Here is a 22,122-nt window from a genome sequence, read left to right on the forward strand (position 1 = left end):
TGTTTTTTTGGTTTTTTTGTAACCAGGAAAAGACGACAGTTCTGCATTGTGCGTTGAACCGTTAACAGGAAAAAGTTGAAGAAAAAGAAACTTCTGAGCCCCTTTCTCTTTGTGTCTTGGAGCTGTTTAGGAGAGAGGGAGGGGAGGTGCGTGGAGGGGGAGGAGGAGGAGGAGGTAGGTGGAGTAAGGTTGGAGTTCCACACAAGGGGCGAACTGCTGGCAAAGGAGCTGTTTTATACTGTGCTTCTCTAAGCTGTCTATGCCTTCTCTGTTTGTGTTCACTGGGGGTCTGCGTGCACCTGTGTGTTTGAGCACTGGTGTCTGTCATTCCAATTGGTTGTTTATCAGTGTTGTCATGTTAGCAGCTCATGCAGCAGTCAGTAGGAGAGAAGCAGAACCGGACCTGCTAATAACAAAAACTCAGAGCAAAGGAACGGTGTTTGGAGAGTTTCTGCCTCCATCTTGAGACGAAAGAAATCTGAGGAACAAACTTGCCTAGCTGGAATGAAAGACTGACAACAAGCAGACTTGTGGGGAAAAGGGTAAGTTTCACAAACAGCTAAAGTTACTTCAGGTTGTTTGGTTTGAGCCAGGATCACTGTGAAAGTTTTCACCTTGTTTATTTTGTTCCAAATTCTGTCACAAACCTCAGTAAACTGTACAGGACTGTGGCAGTGGTACACTTTTCTTGGACTTGAGCTTCTGTTTGTGCTCTTTGTGTATATGTGTGTGCCAACACGTTTGTGGGTGTGTGTTGAATTTTCTGTTGTCTAGTTTGTGGTTAATCTTAGCTGCTCTGCTTCTTTCAGGATGTGTCTTCTTTTGCTTTTCATTTGTTGCGACATCTCACATGTCCAGAGGTTAAAAAAAATAAAAAATAAATAAAAAGAACTGCACACAGGACAATGTGACGGCTTCACTCGAGAGCAGACAGCATTTACCCCTGCTGGCTTAAATTAAGGCAGTTCACTAGAAAACCCTTAATCCATTAGCCCTTACTGAAATGATGCTCACATGTTTAAAGTGGAAAAAAAAGTGTTGTTGCTAGATTATCTGCATTTGGAGATTTCAACATAGGGCCAGTCCGAGCACAAATGACAAGATATCGCAGCAGGAGTGGATCAGAGAGAACTGTTCTGCTAACTTTTCCAATGATGTTGCTGCTTTAAGGACTGTAGTGTAAAACATTTTACTTATTGGTAGCTTAAATGGATGCCAGCAGACAAGGGCAGAATTGATCAACCTGGCAATGACTAAAGAAGGTGGCACCAAATGACAGTTAACTCATGGGTCAGCATCATGTTTTTGAATTAACTATGCACAGTTATTTAATATGTTGCCCTTAATTATGTAATACTTGATACTTACCAAAACAATCATATATGATGGATTTGCATATCTGTGTACCAAAAGAGGGAAAAATTAGGAATTAAGGATTCGTTCTTTACAGTTCGGTGTGTTTGTGCATTTTGTTTTGATAACGTGTGAGTTTGATCTCTCCTCGGTGTCCACACTGTCCCCATCATTTTCCCCTGTGAATTCATTAATTTGATAAGCTCCATCACGAGGAGTCATGAAGTAGTGACTAAGTAAAACTGTTGGGGTAATGGGTTAGACCGCCTGAGTGTTTAAAATATTGATGCTGTTTGTTGACAGTATACTGATAACTTTTTGCAGGAGGAAGCTAATGGCGAAGCAAAGGAAGTTGATATTGCCTCACTGATATTTTTTCACCCCTAGGCTGGGTTCATATGGTCATAGAAAGCTTTTGGTCATGGAATTGGGAAATGGCAAATAAATATACTGGGAAACTTTAGAAAAGGCAAGACTGTGAATTTCTGAAGTACCTGGAAAATGCTAAATTAGGTTTCTATTGTAAAGTTATAGGGCATGACTTGAAAGACCAGTACCCAGGACATGGAGTGAAGACTATGTTGACTCATTTGGCGCTTTTAGAATGAGATAGCTAGCTAGCCATTCGATTGTAGATACGCTTTTGGTACCTCAAGAATATTAAGTCTCTTCTCCAGAACTGTCTCCCCCCCCTTCCTGGTGTGACACCTGCTAGCAGATGCACCGTTTCCTCTTGCCCACCATGAAGCAAACCATTGTGAGGAATGTGTCCAGAAATGTACCCCAATTTGCAAAGGAACTGTGGATGCTAAAGGTGGCTAACAGCTAATTTAGCTCTCACTTGCTATCTTCTCTGAAGATCGTTCCATTACAAGGTGGGGTATTTTTTCCAACGCTCCTACAGTAACTGTTTGTTAATTATGACTACACAATGAATTATCGTGGTTTGGCACATTTTCTTTCTATAGACATTTTCCTGGTGTGTTGACCTTAAATGTTTATTTTTTTTATCCCTTGAAAGGCTACTTGAAGTCATCCTTGAAGCTCTTTTCTGAACCCAGTGATTTCTGTCATATTTGAGGGCTTCTTATTGAACAAAATGACTGGGTTTAAATCAGAAGTTATAGTGAGGGTAGTCTCTGCCTAACTACCCTTAGAAAAACCCAGAAACTATTTTAATGGTCATAATGATATAGACTGAGGTGTCAAAACTCATCATTATGGGTACTGGGGAGGTTGTCAAATGTTGTGTTTACGTGGGAAAAAGTTGAGACATATTAAGGTATCACTGTAATAGATTTAATCATTTTTATTTTCATTTTCAATGCAGATATTTTACACAACCATGCATTTCAGAGAATATGTGGTGATGAACATTTGCTTAAAAGTCAGGGAAGTTTTGCTGTATGAGCCTAGTCTGACTCAGCATTGTAATAGAGGACTATTCAATGCTACTCAATTTGCCCTTTCTCCCAAAAGTCTTCACATTGTTCTTCCATATAACTTTCAGATTCAGAGAAAGACAGTTGGTAGTTTTATTTATTTTTTTTATTATGATGCTAAACAGCCAAACCCATTTCTTGCTTACCTTACTTTCTTACTTACATGCACATCTTTTCCTCAAGCACACCCCACACATAATAATCTTAATCTTAAATTTAAATGCCATGTAAATTGATGCTTCTTTGGTATGGGAAATAAAATAAAAAACCCATCAACAACATAGTGACATTTAAAAACTGGTGAGTCTTTTGGATTGTTCAGAGCGACCAAAGAGAGGACTGAATGTTTGTAGCTAAGCTAATGAGCAAGGTACCGTCCATATAATGTTAAAATATTCTTCTGGTACTCTCTACACAATGTCTGTGTTTATGAGGGAAGAACCAGAACTTGGTGGTGCTGAAATCAGCTTCTGGGCGGGATCAGTGTGTGAAGCATCCACTCAGTTTATCTTCATTGAAATTTTGTGGGGATTCATTGAGATTTTCTACATTATATTTGTACACTTACCAGTAACCTCTACATTAGAGTGCTTTACAGAACAAAAACAAGAAGAAGTAGTCATGTTAAGGATGATTAAAAGCAATGAATTCTAGGTTCTGTGTACATGCAGTGCTGAGATGCATAATTTAAGATTGTGAATGCCACGAGCTTGAATGCACTCAGAATGGCTCGACTCAAGTTAATGTCTGTTGTGTGTGATTCTGTTTGACATGCTGTCCAAGGATATCCTGCAGGGAAACAGATTAAAATAGCTCTCCTATTTTTTTCTCAGGTCTCTCCAATGATTTGCTACTGTTCTTCAAAATACTGACCAGCGTCACCATGACATCCTATTTAGTGCTCACAATAGGGTGTGCTACAAACCTGAGGCAGCTGACAGTGTAGGACAGGAAGAAAAAGCAGAGGACATATAGGATGGTGGAGTTACCTCAAGGTATGCTTCAAAATGTGCTTGGTTTCAAACAGAAATGAAGGTACTGTACTAGTAGAAAAGAAAATGTAGAAAACAGTGTTGGGGGTTGTTGGGAAGAGAAAGGGATCTTTCAGGCTCTGCATGCTTCACATTCTTAGCTGCTGATCTCTGTGGAAAATAATAACAGCCGTACTTGAAGGTCACACCACCACAGCCAGTGGTGGAGTCAGCCTCGTTACTGGCTACAAATTGGATGTTTATAAAGTTATAAAGTGCACTTGTCTTCTCTAATTATCTAATTATAGCGGGATATTACAGTTAGAGATTACTTAAGTTATTTGGAATGATTTTGTTGTTGTGAAACTGTCAAGTACTAAAGGTGTCTGCTCAGTACACTGTGTGGTCGATGAGACAGGACTATTTCTTATAGATCTACAGTAGTTAAGCAATTTCATAGAATGTATGAAGTACCCATCACAAGTGTTTGCCTGAGGTCATATTATTTTAGGGCTCCAAGGATATCTGGACATATTTTTTTCCCCTAGAAAATGTAAAAACTGAAAGCACCGTCACAGACTAAAGTTTAGGTGAAGGTGAAAGAATGTGACAGAGCACCCTTTTTTTCCTGCGGTAATCAGCAAGAGGCTTAGGTCTGAAAAGACAGTATCAGGCAGTGATCACACACCATTTCACTAAACGGTTTAGAGTAATCCCTAAACAAACCAAAGGCCAACCAACGCATTAGTGTCTGTGAAAACCTCTGCTTGGCTGGTTGCAAATGTGGGACATATATCTCTTTAAGTATAATCCTGGGGTTTTTGGACAAATAGCTTCGATGTTCTACCTAAATCTTCCCTAAAAGATTTCCTGTATATTTTTTTAATGTGGTTGATTTGATGTATGTATTCGGGAAACTAAACACAAAACATCTGTAGCATCATCAGAGTTTCCTCCACATCAGAATGACACTAGAGAGGACAAATTTGAAGGGTAACACTTTGTATGAATTATTATTTGTCGGCATTTTGCAAGCTGTAATCCTCCATAACCTTTCATCTACTTTTCTTACTTTCCCTGCTCCTTGTGTCTGCTGAGGTAATGTTTCGTAAATTAGTGCAGTGATGCAACATGTCATATCCTTTTTTTTTGGCTTCTCTTTACATTAAACAAAGCGATTGCAATGACTGTCATTTCATCTCATTAAGATGAACAAAACTAATTTAATCCAAATTGTGCTGCTGTCAGACTTGTCAAGTTTTAATTGTTATGTTCATATCACAGCCTAGCATAGAAGTGTGTGCAGTCACTTACAAAGAGTAAGATTAGGTCTTGCTCATGTAAAGCTGTTAGCCATGAATTTTATAAAATTGAACAGCTTGTTGTTTGGATGTTAAAGCTTGAGTAATCGACACAAGAAATGCTAAAATCCCATTCCGGCTTTATAGGTTTAATTTGACTATATGAACACAGACACACTCCTGCTGATTGCTTGTTCTTTAGGTGTTATTTATGCAGTGATTTTTTTTTTACATGCAGATCTATGGATTGAGTCAAATAAAAGTATCATGCTTTTAAAGACAGTGGGCTGAGATCAGTGGTCTGAACCGGCTCTTTTTTCTTTAGGACAACCCCTCTTAAAAGGAATAACGCTAATAAACGAACTCCTTATGTGCCTGCCACACCGCACGCCTGCTATCAGTGGTAAAATATGACCGTTTTACATTCCTTTTTCACTCTTCACCTCGCTCGTTTGACGAGCTCGTCTTTTTCTCTGTCTCTTTATGTTCTGTTTTCTCTTCCTTTTCTCTCTCTTCCTGTTTGACTTCTATCTGGTTTCTTCACAAATATGTTGTCTGGCTGTTTTGTCTCGCCTTTTGTCCCATTTCACCACGTGGTCGTTGCTGTAAACTAACCTCTGTTCTACTTCACCCTTTTTAATGCCAAATGGGAAAGCTGTGTATTTATTTAAACAAAGAGTTTAATGAAAATTTTAGTTGAATTCTTAAAACAATGGCAAAATTAAATGATGACTTGATATGGAGTAAGTAATACATCACTGTATCCTTGCTGCAATGTCTCTAATAATATACGCCATATGGACAAAAGTACCAGGCTGCCTACTCATTACACCTACGGGAGCTGCTCAGCCATGGAAACCCATGCAGTGATGAATGTGCAAAGTTTTTGTGCTGATGTTAATGCCAGAGGAGGTTTGGAGCTCTGCAGCTATTTAGTCAGCAGTGTTGGCAACTTTTGCGCACTGTGTGCCTCAGCACTCGGTGACCTCACTCTGTAACTTTATGTGGTCTACCACTTTGGGGCTGAGTTACTGTGGTTCTGAAACTCTTCTAATTTGCAGTAACACCACTTACAGCTGATCTCAAAATATCTAGGAGGGAAGACATTTCACAAACTGACTTGTTGTAACCGTTAAACCCTGTTACGGTACCACGCTCAAACTCAGTGAGATCTTTAGACGACCCATTCATCCACAAATGTTTGTGAAGGCTGACTGCAAGGCTAGGTGCTTGATTTAACAATACCTGTGGCGACAAGACTCAAAACACCTGCATTCAAAGATTAAGAAGTGTGGCCCAATGCTTTAGTGCACTTTTGAATTTATTCTAAAAACCTGGTAACACACAGATGAGACTTTTTACTTCCTGCTCCTTTCAAGTTATAGCCCCCCTTTATGTAATGAAGCTGAAAATCCCCCAATTAAAGCATAATTAAGTGGTAAATTTAGTCATTATGGCAGCTTGCGGGATGAATTGCAATGAAATCATTTTTATGGATCTTTCTGACTTGTGCTCTGCTTCTGAGAAAGAACTTTTTGTTTTGGGTTAATGCGTATTTAAGCTAGGAAAAGTTTGTAGAGTGGGATTTAATTACATTTCTCTGTAATATTGAAGTTTTTCCTTTTTAATTGAATTTCTTGGTGATTACTGGAAAAACGAGTACGCTGTGATATACTGAACTCAGCTGAGTTTCTTGGAAAAGATAAATCTGTTTGCAATGTTGGATGAAGCAGACAAAATGTACCTATAGATTAGTAATCTTTAGCTGGAAAAAATGACTGCTTTTATTGTTTCCAATCTGTTGCATATATTAGGCTCAGTATGTCATTCCCTTTGAAATGCTGCCTGCTTCTTAGAAAATCTGGCTATTGACGAAAGAACATGACCAAAATAAATAGCACACTGTGAGGGGATTAAGGTTGTTTAAGAGCTTCTAAAATTACAGCCCCCAGAACATATCCAGATGTTGTCTTCCTGATCCTCCTCAGGTAGCACAAGTGGCAGTGGGGTGGTGTGTAGAGGAGCTAGAGCAGTTCATGCAGAGCACCCCTCAGGTGTGAACACTTAAGATTTTTGCTGTCCTAGACTCCAGCTGATGTGACTATCATGCAGTATGGAGTTGGCTCTGTGTGTCCTGCTGATCAGATGTTGAGCCGGTTAGAGAGAAAAAAGAGAGAGGTCATGATTTTTCAGTATATTAATCTTTGAAGTTACTCTAAGGTTAGCTTCTTAATACAGCAAAAAGCAAAAATTTGTTTTGGTGTAAAAAAGAAAAGAAAAACGAACATAAAAAGAAAAGTACTGTTGATTTTACAGAGAGAGTGATGTGACGAGATTCTGTGTAAGAGGTGGGAACTCGGAGAATTTTCTGAACTGATTTTCCGACCAGCACATTTTTTTCTGAGACTTTTTTTTCTCAATGCACAAAATATATGGAGAGCAATGTTTCAACCAACAGATAATTTACTAATGTTTGCAACACAGACTTTCCTGCTAATTGTATCAGTATTTTATTGATTGCACTTCACCTTGAAATGAACTGAGTGCACCTGTGTTTTGATTGGCGAAGATTAGGTATAAGTGAAGAATTAGTGAGTCTTCTTCATAATTCTAAAACACTCTTTCAGAGCTACATATGGGATATCCTCCAGCCTTCCACATGAAAGAAAACGAGAGACAGATTTGTCATTGTATAACTTAGTAGCCAATATATGAAAATTACATGTTCAAAAATATGTTTCATTGAAGAAACATATATCTGAGAGTTCCTCTTAATTAAGCATTTATAAGGCGTTAGACTTCTGTACTTCAGGAGGTAGAGAAGGTCATCCATTAATCGGAAGGTTGGTGGTTTGATCCCTGGCTGCTCCCAGTCTGATTGCTAAATATCCTTGGGCAAGATACTAACCCCAAGTTGTATGCATTTGACACATTGAAGTATGAATGTGTGAGAAAAAACAAAGAAAAAGTGCTTGTATAAATGGGTGTGAATGGGTGAATGAAGCAATGTGTGTAAAGAGATCTGAGTGCTCAGACTAGAAAAGCACTATATGAGAACCAGCCCATTTATTATAACTTAGAGAAATCATTTACACAGAGAGCAAATTTGAACCAGGGATAAATGTATAACAGAGTGAAGCCATGTAAAGGTTATTGCACATTGCTCTTAATACATCAGCCTCCTTGCTATGGAAACTACTGGTGTTACAGAGATTCCAGTTGTTTTTCAAGTTGGGCAACATTCTCATCAGGATGACAGCTTTTACTTAAAAGAAAAATGTTCTCCATTCTTTACAGTCTCTTGTGTGATTCAGGACATATGCTTCCGGTGGAAGGAAACAATCTTGTAAGCTAGCATTTTGGTGTATCCACAGACATTCTGGTTGCATTCGTGAAGCCACATAAAGTCACACTACCACCTCTGTGTTTGAGTTGTGGGATAGTGCTCTCCCTGAGCGCTCACTGTGGTTGTTTTTTTCCCACCTCAAACATGCTGAATCCCATTTGAACTGAACAAATTTATCTTGGTTTCATCTGCATCTGACCATAGAATGTTCTCCTAATGTCTATCAGATGTCTCTTCATATTCTGTAGCAAAGCCCAAACCTGCAAGGTTTTTGTTTGTGTCTGCAGTGTATAGGTTGACATTATTCAACGTCCTCAGACTGCCTGAGCGGTTACAGGAACATTAGTAACTCCTCTGCAACGTCTGAAGCACTTTTCAGTTTGTCTAGCATTTTTTTTCCACATATGGAGCTATGATGCAGGAGGGTCTAGAATTGAGTTCTGGTGCTCACAAATCATAATTATGATCAGGTAGTTGGACTAATTTGTATTTACACATATATATTTTTTCAGTGATCGGGGTTTTCTATGTTGTTGGAGTGGCTTCTACTTCTACTGGTGCTTTTTTTTTCACAGTCTTACAGTCTTTCAAAAAATATTGTTTTTTTATTGTTCATAACAGGAACTATGCTACTTTCAATTATACAGAGGTCAATCTCAGCATGATTGATTTTTGTATAGGATGGCAATAGGAAAAGTACTAGGTAACTCTGAGATAGGGTTTAATAATTGGAGCGTGGGCAGCAGGAGCTTCATTAACTGCTCAGCTGTCTAGTGTTTAAACAGGAATGTTGACTAAAGTGATGACAATGATGCTCATGCATTAGTGCCACATGGAAGAAACACAGAAGAGCATGTTTTTCTCAGGTGACTGATTCAAGGAAATTATTAGTCTAGTCAGCAAAAAAGTAATTTCACTGACACTTATGTAGAGAAGGATTTTATGGTAGGAATGCAGTGCATAAACCCCTTCGTTTTAAAGAGGCTATTGTTCATCTTTGCATAAAATCTCTATGCATATTAATTGTAAACTACTTTGTATATTGAAACAACATTTAATAATTAAGTCAACTTAATTTAAGTCTTTCTTTGGTTCTGTTTTGTGACTTGTACATAACTTTTAGTGACTTAACTTTACTAGTTTAAAGTTTTTTATTTTCATATTACCTAAAGTGGTATAGGGCACTAGGAGTAACTGTCTATTATAATTAAATCGGCTCTCCTGCTCTCTGTCTTCTACTGGTAAATATGCAGTGAAACAAAAAGTTGAGAAGAGGTGTGGCTACACCACACCAAACTAAAAACAACACATACCTTATGTTTTCTCTTATTTTCTTCTCATTTGATATACATGTGCCACATTTAATATGAATCTGTTAAATTAACCCTTTCACACATAGCGGTCACTACAGTGGACAGTCATCAAAGGCTTTTTTCTTGTATTTGTGTCAGTGTTGATGGTATACTTGCACATAAACCACTACATTGGACACTGATGTGTCACTCCATACCCTGCCACCCACTGGTCGTTTAATGTTACTATAGATGTATGAGGTGTGTCATTGCAATCATTGTTATTTAACCCTGTCAGGATTTTTTTCTTAAGTATTTTTAATCATCTTTTCATGTCTAAAGATGAATAAAAATACTTGATTAAAAACTAAAAATCCTGATTGAGGTTGTCATAATTCATGCATGGAAGGGTTAATACAATAATGGAATAACAAGCTTAAAAGTTGCCATGATTGACAAGCGATTGGTGATTATCTGGACCATCATTGATCCCCAAGACACAGCACTATATGATTAGATTGCTTCACAACTAATTGTTTTTTTATGTCTTTGTGACAACAAGTAGTTACAAACAAATTCTGTTCCTAAGATGGAATTTGATTACGAAAACTTTTACAGTTCTTTAGAGAAAGTATTAAGGAGCTGGAAAAAAGCTGAAAAAGCTGTCAAAGCCTGGGGTCAAAATGGCTACAAGGACAACATCAACACAAAGACACAATGTGCAGGTCTTATTAAAAAAAACATCAAAACACCTGCAGAATTCTTTACAACTTCATTAATCATTTGCTCATTTAACCACTACAAGAAAAACTGTAAGGATGAAATTCTACCTTAAGAGAAAGAAAACACTGGTACCTTAAACCAAAAGGTATTTTGGCATATCTCGAGTTTGTAAAAGACAGACAGAATGTTCCACAAATTTTCTGTGGACGGATGATAAGTTGAAGAAGAGCTTTTTTTTGTCAAAAATCCACAAAGCTATGATATGAATGCAAAAGGCACCACATAAAATCCTGCTCGCACATCTAAGCCATGTTGCTGGGAGCAGCACAGTTTTTCAACTGCCTTGATATCTCAGAGCCTGGACATCTTGCATCAGTTAGGAAGCAGTTCATTTTAAATTATATCAATAAAATTTACAGGATGCTGAGGAAGCAGTGCAGGATAATAAGCAAGATGGTTGAAAGGAAACCATAGGAAAAATCAGAGTCCCAATCTTAATCCAAAGGAAATGCAGTCACATGACCTAATGAACTAACACAATAGTCTGTTTTTTAAATATGTGAGCTACCAGGGTGTTTACTGCTAATTTTACAAGCTTAGCGTTAGATAAAGCAGCTATTAATCATCTGTGTATTCTCAGTAATAATAAGTTCAGTAGAGGAGTTAATCAATTTGCCACAATCTTCTTATTTTACTGCTCTAGGTTATGAAATTAAACTTTCTTCTTTTTCCTTTACTGTCTATTTCTCAAAGTAAGCCTCTGTGTTGTTGGCTGAATCAGCATCTTGAGTGGAAATATAGACCCTTGGGCCAGAGAAGAGGCATTATATCTGCCTGCAGGATGCCCTTGCTGAGTGTGCAAGCTATCTGGAGAAAAAACACAAAAGTGTACATTTCCAAAGATTATCCTTACTCTGAAGAACCTGTGGATACTATATATACTTTGAAAACTGTATCTGTGCAATTTCATTTTTGCTAAAATCAAGCACAAAACAAAATGTGAAAATTAAATAAGTGGAAGAAAATATGTGGCTAGATAAACATAAACATACATATTGAAGATTGTTCACCCAGTATCCGTGAGGTCAGTCTCAACATTACACATGCATATAAAGTGTGTTATAAATAGCAGTTTGCTGCAGGCTCTTGGTCTGGAGCAAATCATTTTTCTGAAATTCTTTCTAATTATCAACAGATACAAAAATGGTACTGTCATCTGCATAAATGGCAATGCGTAAGTTATAGCAGATGTCCTAAATAGCCGCCCTGATCAACTTTACATTGTCATAATTTTAATGTTTGATTGTAAATCTCTTGGATTACTAACTTTCATTCATGTACCAGCTGATGATTTCAATCCATATGCAGATTGTTTAATTAGACCATGATTTAAAAGATTAAAAGCAGCACTAATATCTACATGTGGAGTAGCAGATGTGGGAATTTAGAGTTGATATTGTTTTCAGTCAAACTGAACATTTTTGAACGCAATACTCTCCCGGAGTTTACTTAAAAAAGACAAAATATACTAGGAGCATGATCTTTATATTTATTTTTTAGTCAGTTTTGCTTTTATTGGATAGTTGATAGCACAGAGACAGACAGTGATTTATCCACTCTGTGATCAGAACATTATATGAAAGCAATTTAATGTCCCTGTATATGAAATAATGGCTGCAATGTAACAAATCATGGTCAGGTTTGTTGACCTTATGAGACCTATGGCACACACATTTTCAGTTTGCACACTTGGTTCGAAAGTGACGAAATTACAAAGCCAGTCTGAAGAATTTGCTTTGAGATTCCTTTTTTGTTTTTTATATTGGTGCATAAGGTTTTAAAAAAGCCACAAAGGTTTTAGTTGTGCAGTCAGCACCAGTCTCAGTGTTACGATGGCCTAGCAAAGTGAAGACCACATTTTTGCTTGACAACCAAAGGGTGGTTTGTGCACCATTAAAAAGCTTTTAGTTAGATTAAGATGCATCGACTGATTGGTGGAATATTATTTTAAACGGAGCCGGAGACACTGCCTTTAGTTTCATTAAAGAGATAATAATAGTACTTTGAAGTAACTTAACATTATTTCAGAAACTAAAATTGAAAACTACAAAGGCAAAACAGGTATTATTACCTTTTGTATTTCCTCTAAGTGTTATCAATTTATTTATTTTTTAATTCAAAATAAATCATGCCTACTTCTTCTAAAATTAAAGCTCTTTGTCCTTTTTATTCTGGTGGCCAAAAAGAATCTTTAATAACTTCACGGCAAATGTTTTCTACAGTTTCAGGGACAGGATAATAATTTATACTGAATAAGTTAAAACCAATTTTTTTTTACGTCCCACTCACCAAAAAGCATGTTTTCACACCACCACTTATCCACTTTTCGCACTTTATTATTTTGTTGAAAGGAAGAAAAGTATTTCAAGGATATATGAGATTTTTTTTTCCCTCCTCCATCATTGGAGTGGCTTGTTGTTTGTGTTTGACAGCAGTCGGCATGCTGATCTCTGGTAGGGGCAGAGAGAAACAAAGTAAACATACTTGTGCTCGGACATACCTGTCGAGACATTGATGTGCTGTGTTAGCAGTTTTATTGTTAACAGCTGGATCGATGACTAAAAAACAGTCGGACCACTTAAAGGTTACAAAATAAACATTTGTAAATGAGGTTACAGAGTTGGTCCACCCTCTTGACATCTGTTGGATGGATTAATATGAAAATTTGTACATGTATTGGCCCAGAGGTCATCACTAATGGCTTGGTGATCCCCTGAATATGCAGCTAAATATCTCATGAAATACTTGGTTTGTCATAAATTTTGCTACGTGGATCAGTTTTAATACATGTTACTCAAAACGTCTGCTAACCGATGATCTCCCCGTTACTTTCAGCTGCAGTGTGAACATGGTAAACATTAAATCAGAGGGGTGTACTGTGAAGTGAGGTTAATGAGTCAGTGAGCTACGTGGAGCTTAAAGACATGGCAACGCATACTGCACAGCTTACCTGGTCCGTTGGAGGGTGTGCTGTTTTGGCTTGCATAAGTATAAGTAGTATTTTCACCAGTTATTTCCCTGAAATTATGATCTAAGTGCGATAAATGGTCTCATTTGATAAAATATTTTATGTACGCAAAACTGTTGAGTTGCTACTGATTGAACCCATGCAGTACAACTTCATCTGTGTCAGCTGTATACTATGTCTTGCGAGGAGTTTACTCAATTGATGATGTTGGGGTTGGTTTTTTTAATTTAATTTATTTTTTTTGCTTGAATTTCTTGTTTGAAGCTCTCAGATTAAAAGACTGGTCATTTAGAGGTATTTATCACATTTTTTTCACTTTCATGTCTCATCTAACTATGTTTTTTTCTCCATCTCCTGCTAAGTCAGCATTATCCCACAGCCTACCCAAGTGGTTTGATTAGTTTGGTATCAAGTGCAAAGTTGTTTGGACCCAATATTTGAGTGGCGACAAGTTATTAAGAATGAGGCCAAATGTTTAAAATGCCCGAATTTCCTCTTTCTAAACCTGCCTGATTATTTGCATTTAATTGGCTGCAGCTGTTCTGGTCTCTAAATGAGACTGGTACCTCTGAATTGTGTACCCTTTCACTGTGGGCTGTTTGGATTTATCTGGATGAAAAAATCTCAGCTTGTACTCCTTTGTATACTTGATAGATTTGTTTGACATGTAATTGTCTGTGCATGTGACTTCATTTTTCCCCCCATACGTGCAAACAAACATTTGAGTACACACAGTCAAGAAAATACTTCCTACCAACCAGTTAGTGGAGCACCGAAGGGCCTCCTGGTTCCTGTGTATTTCACAGAGCTTTACTTTTAGGGCGAGCCTCGCTACTTAGTTAAACAAAAGGGCCTCCATGTTGGTCCTCTAGGTAAACACACTTTCCTGAGAAAACACGGACACAGTTACACTTTAACCTGCCCGGGAGGCCACAACTACATCCTCCCGGACAGTTTAGATCGAACTGGGCTATAGTTCAGACCCTCAGTGAGAATCATGTGCTGCACGTGAAACCATGCAGGCCTGTCAAACAATGGTGCCTTTGACAGCCGTGCTCCCCCTCCCTAGTCCACAGTACAGTCAGAGCACTGTCTCTCTAGGGCTTGGATGTCACTCCCCATCTCTGTTGTGCTCCCCTGGAGCTGACCAGCTGGCTTCTAGGCTCTGGGATGTGAAAAGCAGCAGCACAGAGGAGCTACAGTCAAAGTTTAGCCCGCATTAGCTCTTCAGAGAGGCCAGCAGCAACTCAAGCCAACCAAGTTGAAGTTGTTCCACGTAAATAACCTGATAAGTTCAGCCACTTGAGAGTAGCCTGAGCTGGTCCTTTGACCCACCTGACATAATATCATCTTTTGCCCCTTAATCCTGCTCTGCAATGTTTTTCACATTTTCACACACATTTTTTTTACATACACACTAACCACAGTGTAATAATCCTATACAGACAATATACAGAATTTGCTTTCTCAGCATGGCAAAAATGTGAATTATAGTCTTTTTTAAGCAATGAACTACAATTAAAATCACTCCCGGTTAGCAAAGACTGCAGGGATTGAGAAATTGCCTGAAGAAACACAAGTCAGTCAAATTTTAATAAAATGCAGATGGCTAAGCTCAAATGTGTTTCATGCTCTGGATTCTCAAGTATCCACGAGGCATTGCAGCATTAACAATTGTTCAGCTCTATAAGTCGCTGGCGTGCAGTGCAGGTACTGCATGTCGTGTCTAACTCACAGGTCATTCTAACTACATGCAGCAATGTCGCTTGTTGAAGTATCTCTGCCTGTAATGCAAAATAGAGAGAAGAAAGCATATTACTGTGCCTCCATTACTGCACAAACAAAGGTTTGAGTGTGCTTTGAAGCCATTGTGACTGGAGACCTTTTTGTACACTCAGAATGAAGTGGCTGACTGAAGTCTCAAGCTTGAACAGATTTCAACATTAGGAACACTGAATAAAGCATTCTTATCTCTCTGCTAGATGATGGACATATAGGCAAGCGATGAGAGTTATATGATGTTATAGTTATGCAGAGCTGCCACCTCCCCCAGGCAGTGGCGGTCATGTAAACAGACAACGCTCTAGAGGAATGCTGGACTCTGTGACCTCCCGCCCTGACTGCTGTTACAGTGGACTGAGTTCAGTTAAAACAACCCTCCCCACGCTGCGCCTCCCCAGAGCTCCGCCTCGCCCGCCCTAGTCTGAGGCCCCTCAGGGTGGAAAAAACACACCTCTTTCACCCAACACCGCAGCCTGTTCACATATACACGTACATGAACAGACACACACAGAAAGACAAGTGGCCCTTTTCTTTGCCATCCCAGCCATCAGGACATCAAGCTCCGGTTTCAGGCTGCCTTGTTCTTTGGTTAAACGTACTTGGTCCTCCTTTTATTCCTTCGTTCCTGTAGAGTTAAAAAAAAAAATCATGGGTATACTGTTCAGTCCTATATTTTCAGGCTTAGTTGTTTCTTTTTTGGGAACCGGAGAATTTAATTGTAAAATTAGCCTGTCCCTGACACTGAGGAGCTCTAAGGCATTCTTTCCTCTTACCAGTCAGTATTTCAAATTCGCTAACTGATAACACTGACCTCAATTTTTGTTAGAAAATAGAACCGAATGAATTTTTAAAAAAATTACTTTTGTAAAAAGCTTGTTTTTCTGATTAAACTCTTTCCCCGCTTTAAATAAACATTCAGTGAAATGTGGTTTGGGAGGCGTATACTACAGTGTCAAGCAGACACTGCCATCTGCTGGAGTGCAAATTGAGGTGAAAGAGCAGGTCAGCAAGGATGAAGGCTCTAAGATGCTGGTTTGTAAAGTCAAACAGACTTACATCTGACAAAGTGCTGAGCAGCAGAGGAAAAGCAAGACAGACACTGAGAGCCACATCTAACAGAAATTCACTCTGTTTCTCAGTCACACACGAGTTGTAACCCCGCTAAGATCCCTTGAATAAATCAAGTCAGTCAGAGGGAAGACCTAGTTAAAACGTAGCATGAAGCTGAGCTGCAGCTGCTTATATGTCATGGTTTATGAATCTTAAGTGGATTTTGTAATTGATTGCAGAAGCAGAGTGATGATTATCGCTTTGCTGGAACTCGTCACATTAAACACGAGAGGCCTAACACATGTATGCGTTACTTGTGCACACAGTTAGACATGTGGATGCACACATACACAGAGGCACACACACATGCAGACACACACACACTCACACGCACACAATCACAGTTAGCCGTTGTCTGAGGAAATGAGGAGCTGTCTGGTGCCATAGCAACCAATGCGGATATCCCACCCTTCTAGAGCAAGACAGAAAAAAAAAACCAACAAAAAAACAAAAGTGGCAATGAGAGATTGACAAGGCCCTAATGAGATCCCTGCTACAGAGATTATCTATCTATTTATCTGTCTGTTTGTCTCATCTAGCTACTGTCTGTCTTGTGGTCCCATTCGGTTTATCACAGACCGAATGGGAAAAGTAGAAAACGTTAAACCGCAGCTACGGCAACATCAAGAAATTTTAGGAAACAAAATGTAAGGAACAGAATAGCCACGCGTGGGTGAGAAAGGTGAGCGCACACTGATGTGGAAGGAGAGAAATGAAACAAGGCAAGACAAAAAATGCTCAGACTACTCTCTGGGGCACGTCTGTCTGTTGTGAGCACTGAGCCATTGCCTAAAAACACAGACACTGCCGCAGTCTGCATCAGCCTCCCTTTCACCGCCGTGGCTCCCGTTTGAACTGCGCTCATATGTAATACTATTATTCTGGCCCATATACCAGGTTACATAACACTCCGAGCCAAATCCTGACCTCAATCTGCAAAACAGTCACTCTTGCACTGATCAGAATGTTAGATTCCTTATGAGCACTGACGTATGTGGAGCACAGCAACAAAAAAATAGTCAAGACGTCACAGGACTGTTAATAGCCAAAGTTTGCTGGTTTGGTACTACCTACTCTGCATATGAGCTAATGACCATTGTTATTGTTTTTTCCCCTTCTGTAGGTGGCTCTAAGAACTTCTGGAATGGATGGAGAGCACCAACTGCGTTACCCCCCACCCGGTAAGTTTAGCCCTTATCGAGTCTCACTTCCTGGGCTGGCCTGCAGGTGGAAGTCACACCCACGGCTATGTACGCCACAAACAACATCCCTGTTGGAAAAAGACTCCACTCCCATTTACTTTTCCTATCTACCAAGTCTGTGTGATGTGATAATCATTGTTTGTGGCCACTTCATATCAGTAGTACAGCAGAGTGATAGTCTGTGTGTCTGTGTGGTGCTGATGCTATTTATGTCAGCAGCGTATGGCAGAAGACCACAAGAAGTGACTCACAGCACTGACATGACCTAAATCTTTTTTTTCTTTACTGCAGTGTCATTGTGTTGTCTTTGTGTGAAGCCAGCCAGCTTTGCTCACACTGTTGGGCTTTGATGTGCTGCCCTGAAGTGAATGTGGAACATGTCAGTGAAACTGTAGAGTCAGAGAGATGGCTGAATGAGACTCGAGAGAGGCCGTGACTTTGACTTGTGTGAAAAAGCGCTTTATAGATTAAAATAAATGTGTCTCTTGTTAGACTGCTAGTCAGGGATCATCGTAGGGGAGGTAACCCCTTAGTACAGATCCAACTTTTCCCTAAAGATATATATTATCCTCACATGACCTAGTTTTACCATTTCAATAATTCTTTGTGGATGAATTTACAGCCCTCGAAAAATCTTAGTAGAGGTGCCTCAGTCCTCCACTGCACCTTTACACTCGGTCCACTTGTGAATGAAGTTTATTGAAAATCATTGGGCCGTTCATCTGCCTCCATGCTGTTGTTCTGTTACCTGGCGTGGCCCCGAGTGCCTCCTTCTCCTCTTCAGGAGTGCAGCGGCTGCAGCCCCACCTGACGCACTTAACTGTTTGCCTACTGATCTACGCCTTGGCTCGAGGAGATGGATGGAGTGGGGATTGGACTACCAGCCAATAACAGTCCTCATTCTGACAGCACTGAAGTGACTTGACACATGTATTCAGCCAATCAGAGAACACTGCAGCAAAGGAAGAAGGAGCCGTTAAAAAAAGGGGGGTGTCTTCGGTGTCCTGTGCTTTCACAGGTTTTGCAAGTCACAGCTAAATTGCAAAACTGAAATCAAACCAAGTTGTGCGGTTATTAACTAGCACGTAAAACCTCAACACGGCACTACTAGATGGGATTATTCATAATCAATACTGTCTTTGAATATAAGGCCTGTAGTTGATAGCAAAATGTCGGTTTTATGCTACATTGTTTAAAAGTAATCACTGCAGCTATTAATAGGCTTTTATGAGCAACACATCCCTGTCACACTGTTACTCTTGACTGCAGTGGCTAAAGCACCATGGTTTGCTTTTCACTTTTGAGACATTTGAAAAGGTTGGTTTTGATTTTTGTTGGTTATCATTCACTCACTCATAGCTTGGATTCACTCTCGGCTTATCTGGATCTAAAAAGAGACCGTCTTCCAGCAATGATGATGCATATAAAGGAAAGAAAAGCTTTCATCTGTGGGGCCTTTAGGTATATTCACCACCTCAGAAATATGGAATGCCGTCCTAAAGAATCAACCCAGGATACAGGTTGTTATCTTTAGAGTCTGTAAAGTCAGTTACCGCAGTAAAAGGTCTATTACCTTGTCTGACACAGCGTGGCAGTGCCGTCTTAACGGCTGCAGACACATGCCACATATCAGTGTCCAGCCGGCAGAGGACCTCTCTATTAGTGTGCCCCTAACTGCACATGTTACAGTCCTCTTATCGGTCAATATTCCCTGGGAGCTTAGATGAGAGGTGGTTGTCTTGAGTTTTTATCTTGCAGTGCTGGTTGGCGATTGTGTTCGAATGATTTTTGCATTTTAACCAGATGGATACACGTTTATTTTTCACCAACGTGATGTGTGTTATGTAAGTAGGGTGTGGTCTAGTTGGCATCTGTCGGTTTACATTTAAGTACAATATTTTTAAAAAGTAATAAATAATCAACGCTGCTTTTTATTACTCAGAAATATGTAATATATTAACAGCGTGAGCATGCGCGCTTTATTGAGAGGTGATCCCGTGTGGTCGCTGCCTTTATCACCTTTGAAAAGGATATTTTTTGTTATTAGTTTTTAGCTGATTATTAATGTAACATGTTAAATGAAATTTCAACAAACTTTTTTGGAAAGTTCAGCTGTGTGGTTAAAAAAAACAAACAAGTAATTAGTTTGTGTTGTGAGTCTGGATCAGGATGCAGGTCAAGGATTATTTTTAATGAATTTTTAAACACTGAGATATGACAAAATTTTTAAAAAGAAGCATTTTGCTTTTGCTTCCTGAGCATGAGTGTGATTGGGTTATTTTGACAAAGATTATCAGTGTTTCGGAATTCTTTGTTTTGTTATCCTGACTTTTTGGAAAAATGTTCCTTCCATGAGCCTTGTAGGGTTTACTTTAAAGTCACGATATGTCCGTTTTTTTTTAGTCTATAAAAAAAAACAAAGTTTCAGTTCTCGGGACGAAAGTCACAACAGCCGGTCCAATAATCCTTTGGTTCAGAACCTATAAAATCTACTTTTAAGTGACATATCATCATCTTCCGAACAACCATGTTTATATTCCTTTTGTGTTTGAACACTTACGTCGAAAAAAGGTCATGTGATACCTGGGCCACAGGATAAGTTTATTTGTCTGCGTGTTGTTTTCTCTGTCTATATGAAAGGTAAAGCACTGATTTAAAAAAAGAAAGAAAAAAGCTTCTAAAAAAGTTGCTTATTAGATCCATGTTCAGTTTGCTTCAGCCAAACCAGTTTCTTTCTGCTACGGTTTTAATGGCAAAGCACTTACAGGCTTATTCACAACTGGATCTAGTGCTGGGTGTATTGAAAACAGAGTTTGAAAAATATTTGTATTTAAAAAGTTAAAATGTTAGATTAAAAGATCAAAAACACCTCCTAGTCTCTTACTTAAATTGTCATTAAGGGAGCTTGTCATAAGCTACTGTTTCTGCAGACCAGCATGAATTCATTACTCTGCACTGTTCTGCATGTTTACATGACTCATTTACAGACTGTAAATAATCCGTTCAAAATGAAGGGCTACAAAATTACAATTTGAGTTCTTTTTTTCATCTAGAAAATACATTTCTTGAATTGCTTCATAGCAACATTGTTATATTTTACAGGTAAAACAATCACAGGACAGTCTGTATATACAGTGCACTCTCTCATTCAGAACGTGTTGATATTTAATGATTTCTGCATATCTGTGCGACTTCAGTATTCAGGTACCGATCAAAAATTAACATGGTTTTTGATTTTATCCCGTGACCGCATCAGTATTCACGTTGATGATCAGCTCTTTTAAAATTGCATTGTGAGAGCCTGCAGACTGTAGTAGCTCTACTCACTGTGTGTATCTTTTTCCTGCCTCCATCCTTCCAAGCCTTACAGCTACAGTTCATGACTCACAAGGTACTCTGTGTGTGTGTTTTCTGTTTTATTTGTGTGCCTGAGCGTCTGAGTATACTGGAAAAGGCTATAGAGGACACAGTCCTGCATGGACTCTCAACGCTGCACAGGAGTACAAAAAACAGACATACCGGATTATTCCAGATTAGAAAATCTATGTACTTTAGTGATCGAGGATATGATTCAATGTTCTTTGGGCGGTGTTAATGTGGTTGAATGACCAGTGTTTTTCATGTGGCCTCAAGAAGTGAAAGTGCGACTGAGTCATCAAATAGAGACACAATAGAACAGGAAACCACAGTGGTGCCTACACACCCTAGTGCCGTAAGCACACAGTTGGGTTACTTGATTGCTAAATTTGAAGAATTTTGCTTGCTCATTATGGCTTTCCACTGTTCAGAGTCATGTCTCACGTGTTTGGAAAGACACACCCAACAAGTGGTCTGATTTATTGCTTTGGAAACAAAAGGATTTGTTTTACAGAGAGATGTGCGGTGTTGAATCTTTCAGGCGAATTACTCACCGACATTTGAAAAAGACAGCAATTGTGCTTTTTTAGTGTTAACTGTGGATGAATATGTATCGAAGAGAAATGAAGTAGAAGAAGAAAAAAATGGTACTGTACTGGCTCACATGGTGAATAGTGATTTATATTTTAGGAATTAGACAGTCTATTAAAAGTCAGGTGAAACAGAGAGGAAAATTTGTGAGGTTGCCGAGAACTACTGCTGTCATTTCCAAAATGCGGCGTTTCAAAATGATTAGACTAAATGCAAAAGTCCTACAGGGGAGAGGGAGAATATGTCAGCTACACAGATGTAACTTTACATGTTACTCTGAACATGTCTCATGCAGAAGAATAGCTTTCAAAGATTAGTTCCCTGTAGGAAATAAATTAATCTCAAGAACTTCCTATTCAAAACAATACAACATATAAAAAGAAATGAGATTTTCCTGACAGTTTACAGACCATTTTTACTCTATATTATATCTTTTAAGGCATAGTGGCATCAACTATACCTATATGTCTTAAAGCGATATGTGAATGATTTAAAATTAGAATTAAAGGGCTGTTCCTATTTGTTGGATAAAAATAGCGAGGGATGACTTAGAGTCTGCTACTGATAATTATCATGATTCTCCTTGAATGTAGCTTGCGGTCAGTGTACCGCTGTCTGGGGAAT

General features: G+C 38.9%; 1 long non-coding RNA gene across 1 annotated transcript; it reads left to right on the forward strand.

Moving 5' to 3' along the window:
• The first annotated feature begins 247 nt into the window (after positions 1–247).
• On the forward strand, positions 248–19,595 carry LOC146624056 (uncharacterized). Its single transcript, XR_014906545.1, has 3 exons — positions 248–542; positions 3,629–3,790; positions 17,472–19,595. It is a non-coding gene; the product is annotated as an uncharacterized LOC146624056 (long non-coding RNA).
• The last annotated feature ends 2,527 nt before the right edge of the window (positions 19,596–22,122 follow it).

The sequence above is a fragment of the Diplotaxodon limnothrissa genome, linkage group LG10 (assembly GCF_057381915.1).
Source record: "Diplotaxodon limnothrissa isolate DT_005_m linkage group LG10, D_limnothrissa_male_GT1.1, whole genome shotgun sequence".
Lineage (NCBI taxonomy): Eukaryota > Metazoa > Chordata > Actinopteri > Cichliformes > Cichlidae > Diplotaxodon > Diplotaxodon limnothrissa.